This window comes from Alexandromys fortis, unplaced genomic scaffold (genome assembly GCF_014885135.2).
Source record: "Alexandromys fortis isolate MF-2015 unplaced genomic scaffold, M_Fortis_MF-2015_v1.1 scaffold_34, whole genome shotgun sequence".
Classification (NCBI taxonomy): Eukaryota; Metazoa; Chordata; class Mammalia; order Rodentia; family Cricetidae; genus Alexandromys; species Alexandromys fortis.
Genome location: NW_026067933.1, coordinates 8,460,177 through 8,467,847, shown reverse-complemented (window position 1 = coordinate 8,467,847; position 7,671 = coordinate 8,460,177). Strand labels below are relative to the sequence as shown.

Below are 7,671 nucleotides of genomic sequence, written 5' to 3'. Positions count from 1 at the left end.
GCGGGAAGGGCGGAGACGGTGTCCCCCACCCACCCCGAGGGTGGTGCCAGTTCTCACCTCGGCCCCTCGAGGGACCGGTGGGACAGACGAAAGCGACAGGGACGAACGGACACGTGCTGGGGCGGGTGCCTGTGTCTCTTTGCCTCCAGCCCGGACGCGCCGGGGCGCCGCCAATGCCCGGCTGAGTCACGGGCCGGGCAGGGCGCGTGTGGGAAGGGGCGGAGCAGTCCGAGGGCGCTCGGCGGGGTTCGGCCCGGGCCGCAGGTGACCAGGACAGCCTCGCCGCCCACAGCTCCCGATCCCGGGTGACCTGGTGCCGAGCCAGATGCGGGGCGACCGCTGACTCGCCGGAGAAGGGCGGAGCGCGCGGCTGGTCCCGGCCGGCTGACTTCGCGCTCCCGGGCACCGCAAGGTACAAACTCCAGCCGCGTCAATCCCGCACCCACCCTCTCCCCAGCACCTCCGCTTTCTTTGTTCCACTAAAGGGAACTGGTTGCCGCTCCGCAGGGCAAGACCAACGAGGTGGGTGCGAGCTCGGGGGCTTGGGAAACTGAAGGGATGGGGTCGGGGAAGGTGCAAACTAGAATTGAGCTTGTCGCCTTAGGATAGTGTTGTTGACGGCCACCTGTGTGACTCAGGGCGCTGGGAGCAGTGGGTGCTCATGGACTGCTGTGGCTCTGCAAGTTTTACCGTCGTGATCTGACTCAGCCCTTACAAAAGGGATCCGGTCACCCTGTCCAGGGTGATGTAGCCTGCAAGGTTTGAGCTCAGCTATTTCCTTGTTCCCAGCCCTGCTTTCTCTGCCTTATGTGGGGCGGGGGTGGGGGTGGGGGCGTCTTTCCAAAGGGCAGGTGTTTCTGGGATGGTCTGAATTTTTTATTCCTGGCAAAAACGCAGAGTGTGTGATCCATCATTTTTTGATCCTACTTGATCTTTTTGCTGGGACTCTGTGGAGGTGAAATACATTATAACCAGAGGTCAGGCAGGCTGGCTAGTGCCGGTATAATTATTAAAACACCAAATGAAAGTACAATGCAGAATTTACTCCAAACTGTGGTTTCTCATTTCCTATCTTTTATGTTTTAGAAGAGCCATTTGCTAATTCGGCAGTTGGCAAGGGTTTCAGGGGTTCACGCATGAGTGCCTGTCCGTGGGTTTTTTGCCTTATCACAGGCTGTGTTCAAAGCAGCTCGCGGGCAGAATGAAATATTGTCAACTTTCTTAGGCGAAAGAATCAGGAGTCTCTAATTGCCAAGTTAAAACGGTCCATGAATACGAGGAGATTGTAAAAGCTGTAACGGGAGAGAATATAGACGGCATCTTAAGAAGACTGTTCGCATTTTGTAGCATTGGGTGGAGGTTTATTCTGTCGCTTCCAGCAGCCAGCCACACACACATTGCCATGCAAATGGATTCAGAAGAACATTATTTTCCTTTACAGCTCAACTATTAGAGCTGACTAATGAATTTTTTCTGCATGGAGATGATCTGAAAATGATGTACACGGTGTTTTCCTTTGCTACTGGGATATAAATTGTGCTTTTATGGGAACACTGTTAATGTTGCTCAGATTATTTACAGGTATATAGCGTTCCTCTCCATCTGGAAGCCGAGTCGGCTTTGTTCTCAAGGGGAAACTTCCATTGTGGAGCAGAAATGAGGTGCCGTGGTCTCTGCCACTGCAGATTGTGATACAGTCAGTGTTTACCTCACTGTGAACAGATAAACAACACGGGTGATATGTCCATCTTCAATAAGAAGTTTTAAAGCACCGAAAAATGCGTTCCTACAGAGTGTAATAGGTGCTTTAAATCTTTTAAATCTTGCGGTCAGTTCCCAGACTCAGCAGGGCGCTCGTCAATAGTTATTAACTTAGGCATATTCCGCTGTAAACAAGATGAATTTAGAGCGTGTGGAGGATGATCAGGCAACTGCTGCCTTTTCCCATACTGCTTTGTTCTTGATCGTGTGCAGCAGGGAGTTTACACTAGGGATGCACTACAGGCTCTGAGAACCTAGGGCAAGCTTTATCTGTCAAAGAGAAAAGTAAAACTGGCGACAGGCCGTTAATATGAAAGTTTAATATTGGGTTGCTTTTAAGTCTATAATGAGAGGAAAATAATTTTCTCAACAAGGTAAATACCTACAATTTATGATTTCTAAGACCACGTAAACAAACTCGCCTCGTTTGTCCTGAACTCTTTTTAAAAAAAATGTTTTAATGAGGATTGCACTTAGAATTACACTTTAAAGGTCAATTTGCAGTACTGTTGATAGAAATAAATAGTTTACAGTAGAGTTAGTCAGGTTTTTTTTTTTTTTTTACAAGTCTTTGTAATAACCGCAGGTACAGGTTTCCTCAGATGTGGTTTTCTCAGAACAAAGAGAAGAACTCAGGGGCTGGCACTGTGGGGCTGTCCAAGTGTCACTTTCTGGTTCACACCCATGGCCAGGCTTGGCTAACCACGCATCCAGACTCCCTCTCATTTCTGTCCCCCTTCGCTTTTCATCTCTGTCCCTTGGCTTTGCCCCCACATCACGCAGTTTTCTGGTTTCGTCTTCATGGCCTTCGGCTTGGTGATCATCACCAGAGCCATGTCTCCTTCTTTTCCCTACCACTGCAGGGGAAAATGTGTACGGGTGTTTTGTCTGCGTGCGTACCTCTGCACTGTGTATGTGCCTGGCGCCCATGGAGGCCAGAAGAGTGCATCAGATCTCCTGGAAGTGAAGTTACAGATAACTGTCCGTGTCCTCTGAGGGAGCAGTCACTGCCCTTAAATGCAGAGCTACTCCTCCAGCGTCCCTTTGATACCCTTTGGCCAACTGTGTTCGTGCCTGGGATACCTAATCCTTATCATTCTCCCTTCAGGGACAAAGTGAATGAATGCAGACTCTCAAGTGCAGGAAGTCCTCTCCTGCCTGGTTATGTTGCAACTCTTGTCTGATAGTGGGCCCTCAGGACAGAGTTTCATGGGTTTTTCTCAGTGCGAAACAACAGCCAGCTCTCAGCAATATGCAGTAGACACCGTGACCAGTGTCTGTTTGGGATCATGTTGGTTATGAGTTCCTCACACTTACTGGCTCACTACCGAACTCAGATTTTTCTCACCAAAACAAGCAAAGAAGCTTTACTGTGATCAGTATCTGTGCTGGTTCTAGGAGAATATCCAAAAGTGGAGGAGGGAAATAAAAATGGATCTGCCCTTGAGAAATTTACAGTCGAATGGCGTAGCCAGATAGCACACATACACAGTGAAGCTACAATCCCTAATTATTAAGGGAACGTTACGGGAAAAAGACATTCAGTCATCTCACTCGCTGAAGACTGAAACATAAAGGCCTTCAGATGTCTGGGCTGCTTCTGCTTGCTTCCTTCTTCATGTCCTCCACAGTGGGCACAGCTCATCTGAAGGCCTTCCCTGTCCCACATCATAGACTTGGGCTGGCTTGAGCCAGCTGCGCAGCCCATTCCCAGCCAGCAGCAGAGGCTTAGCTCCTGCAAGACTTTCCACTGGTTAGAGACCAAGATGAGTGTAATATTTCTACCCTCTGGTAATATACACCCAGTCCCCACCCCCTTCTCCCCGCCTCCCTCTTTGCCTCTCAATTTCCTTTTTACTTTTCTCTTAACTTAAAAAAAATAGAAAGCCTTTTTCATATGTGTGGGGTCTTCTGACCATTATCAGATTAAGAGCGCTGAGTGGCTTTGTAACCTGCCAGTCCATCAGAAAGCCCATTCTCAGACATTTCTTCAGCTGTGTTAAATTGTTTAACGTTTATATTCCCCTTGGGTTTTGTTTTAATAAAAAAACACCCAGTAAAAATCAGACTCCTTTGCTTTTCAAGGGACAAAATGAAGAAAGCTTTTATAAGCTGTAAAACATAATTGAGAGAGAAGACGCGCACGTGTGGCGTATGTAACAGGAGGTGTGAGCGCTGTGAAATGGGGGACAATCGCCTTTGTAGTCACAGACCCCGGCATATGTATTCTTTCTGTGCTTGTGTAGATGTGTGCAAGAATGTATGCAGATCTCCGGTTTTGCGTCTAATTGCAGAGCCGCAGGGCCACAGAGTAATGTGGGAAAAACTATGGTTCATATAGATGATATCATAAGGGTGAAAACCTGACCGTGTACTACTTATGAGATGGGGGAAAACAGTTGTGGGATGTGGCCAGAGGGCCACAGGTGCTCAGGAAAGCCAAGCTCCATGTCTCTTAACAATGTGGCTGGGGGTTTAGTATACTTCATTGGGCATCTACTAGGCATTGTTCTAGTGTGTGCGGTTTCTATAGGGGATGAAGGCCTCCAAATCTGTGACCCCATGACACCCGGTTCTGTTGAGGGAGGCAAACAAGAAATTGTAAATAAAATGCCTGTTGTATGCTAGTGATGAGGAGAATGGGCACTGATGAAGGGTAAGGAGGATAGGAATGGAGATTGGAACCCAGCAACGGGATGCGGGAAGGACCTCTCATCAAGGATGACCTTAGCCGGAACCTTAAGGAGATAGTGTGTGAACGCCGAGGGTCCCCTCCATAGTATCCTTGTGTTCTTGTGTTTTTCTGAAATTTTGCACTACACAGCTGGCCACAGAGTCTCTCATTTAGAAGGTGGGGTGTTCTTTAAAAAAATAAAATAAAATTAAAAAGCCTCTGTGGATAGCTCCAGTCTCAAAGGCAAAGGTACAAAGGTGTCCCGGACCTTTTGTTTATAACACAAAAACAGCTTCATGGCAGCTCCCTACATTCCTCAGGTTCAACGGCAGAGCTGTTGGCCCGTTAGGCTATGCAGGCTTCTTACCTTCTGCCCTGAGTCTGACGTTGTGGAATTTGTGGGCAATAAAACGCGCATAGTCATCCGCAGGGCCTCTCCAGGGTGTCAGGTGGGTGCCAGGAAGTGAGGCAATTGCTAGGGTGTAGAGCATGTGTGCTGGGCACTTGTGTCTCCCCCTCTCTCCGTGTCCTTCTGCCTTCTATGCAAAGACACGGTGCTGATCTCCCTCTTCCTCTCCTGTTCTGCACGGGTCCTATTTCTATGTTGCAGCCAGGTGGTAGTGGCGCACGCCTTTAATCCCAGCACTCGGGAAGCAGAGGCAGGAGGATCTCTGTGAGTTCAAGGCCAGCCTGGTCTAGAAGAGCTAGTTCCAGGACAGGAACCAAAAAGCTACAGAAAAACCCTGTTTCGAAAATTAAAAAAAAAAAAAAAAGAAAGAAATATTTGCAAACAAGTGTCTTCAATGAATGAAGGTAACCACTTTGCCCAGGTGCTGACAGACGTTCCACCAGAGAGTGGACAGTCATCACTTGGTATCCAACATTGGGGCTGTCGTGTGGCCTTTCTGCGTGTCATGAACCAGCGTGGTAGCTATCTTATAAATTTTCAAGAGAATCCACACAGATTCCAGTTTTAAAATGTTAACTTGGTATACTTAAAGCACTGTACATTCAGGAGGGACACAAAGTCTGCAGGCTAGATTTGGTCCCATGTGGCCTTGACAGTTTGTGCCCAGTGGTGTGGCTCCTTAGGGTACTGTCCAGTGGAGCAGCACACACAGTCAAGAGCATCTTAGACGACCTTCTAAACAAAGCACTTAGTTTTTCTAGAACTCTCAAAAAAAAATTTACTGTGGAAAGTTAAGTCAAAAAAGACAAGGCTATTTTATCATCCATCACTTAGAACGTGCTTCTCTAAACCGGCCACTCCGCATGCCTTGCACCAGGCTATGGACGTCTCTAAGTAGCAGGATAATCTAGTTATTTTGTTCTTACGCCGAGGCCCTCATTTTCTGAAAGCTGAATCCATCCTCAATTTGTGTGTGAACTACATTTCCAAGTTCTCCCCCTTCAGAGTAGGCTCTCTTCTTGGAATATTGGCTCTTTATTTTGGATCTGATTGAGCCTGCCCCCTTTGTTTTTTCTCTCTCTATTATTGAAACTCAAAACGTGCACCACCTTGTTGGCTTTGCTGGCTTTGCGTGCCCTTTCAAAGCGATCAGCTCGGTGTTGCAGTCTACTTTTCCAAAGAAAGAAAGGCTCACAGGTTATGTATGGACATGTTTCCTCTAATCCTAGAAACTAGCTAAAGTGCCCAAGCTAGCGGCCTTCCGGAAAGCTATTGTGTACAAGAGGAAGATTATGTACTGTATGTTTTCCTACTATTTTAAACACAAACATAATCATGCACCATAAAGCAGTGCATATATTAAGATTGCAGACCTTTTCCTGTTTTGAAATTATGAGGTGTTGCCTGAAAGTAGGAAATCTGAGCGATAGCACCTACGATCTGAGGTCCAGTTTTGAAGTTGTATATTACAACAGAATCACTTGGAGATCCAAAAATGACTCCAACTGCTGACCGTTGACATAAGATAGCTGTCCAAACTCAGAGAGAGAGAGAGAGGAGTGTAAATGTCCGTAGCTGAGTGCTCTGTCGCCTCCTCTGAGGCCTGCTTATGTGGGAAAGAAAAGCCCAGCCAAGTGTTGGGTCCATAAGACAACTCAAACTGACTTTAAAAACTAAGTCTTGGCTTAGCTTGAGGCCAGAGCATTTTCTCCCTTTGAGTTTTAAACCTAGGGGTCTTTTAAGGGAAATTTAATCCATGTGTTTTTGATTCACTAAACCTTAAACCATTACCCATAAACTGAATGTCCCTCGGAGCTCTTTGATGTCTACGGAATCTTTGAAACCATGGAAGTACCCACTGCTTTTCGGGGAAAATATGACGTTGGTTTTTGCTAAGAGTGAGTAAATGGCATCTTTTAAAAACGTGGAATAGGTGTAAACTATCAACAGAGCCCCGTGAATGGGCACTAACACAATGTGAAAACCCTTGGTACCGAAGAAATATTTTTGACACCCTCATCGTGCTAACATCTTATTTATATACCAAATATTCATCTCTTCCTCCTTTGTCACATAGTAGGCATCCAGCAAATACTTACTTGAGTGTTAAGTGAATGGCTTTCTTCAGCCCGGAACCTTTTACCTAATGCCAATCTTTATATTCAATATCAATATTCATCTGTCATGTCTTAGAACAAGATCTATTCTGAGTGCGTTGACCTGTTTCGGCAACTTTCAAACATAAGCCATCTAACTAAATATATGACATTTATTGAAATTCATTTTGTACCATGAAGCAACTGCCTTGCAAAGAGTTCTGAAAATAGGAAGGAATTTCTAGGCTAATTTGATTAAATATTCTGTTGTTGCCATATGCTTTCTGAAAATTGATTTTCCCTCTTTTACTATTCCTGTCTTCCTTCCACCCACCTTGACACACTTGCTGATTGAAAGCTTTGCCCAGAAAGGAGAAGGTGTACGTATGCCTAGGAATAGCAGCGAGTTCAAATAGGCTTAGGAAACATACACTATAGGTATAAACTACTATCATGTACAAGGGTATGAGGGGTGCCCAATGGTAATGGTGCCCTTGGGTTTCACTCCAAATAACATTGAACTCCATTGTGTGGAGAAAAACACCTTCTTGCTGGTAGCTAGATTTCCTGTTTGTGTGTGATATCTGCTGACTCTACTTCCCAGCTGGGCTCAACACAAGCGTGCTGCTTTCCATGCAGTTGAAATGCAAATTTATAGAATGCATGGTTGCTTTGCAGAGAGGGGGGGGCGCAGAACTGGAACGGGCCATGTGGTTGGTATTGATGCCAGA

General features: G+C 46.3%; 1 protein-coding gene across 4 annotated transcripts in view; it reads left to right on the top strand.

Moving 5' to 3' along the window:
- The first annotated feature begins 264 nt into the window (after positions 1 to 264).
- Positions 265 to 7,671, top strand: part of Met (MET proto-oncogene, receptor tyrosine kinase) — a 110,516-nt gene continuing 103,109 nt past the window's right edge. The window contains exon 1 of one of the 4 annotated variants that reach the window (XM_050145881.1): positions 265 to 522. The gene's annotated coding sequence lies outside the window, so the exon portion shown is untranslated. The remainder of the gene's footprint in view (positions 523 to 7,671) is intronic. The other 3 variants (XM_050145879.1, XM_050145880.1, XM_050145883.1) reach the window with 3 other exon arrangements.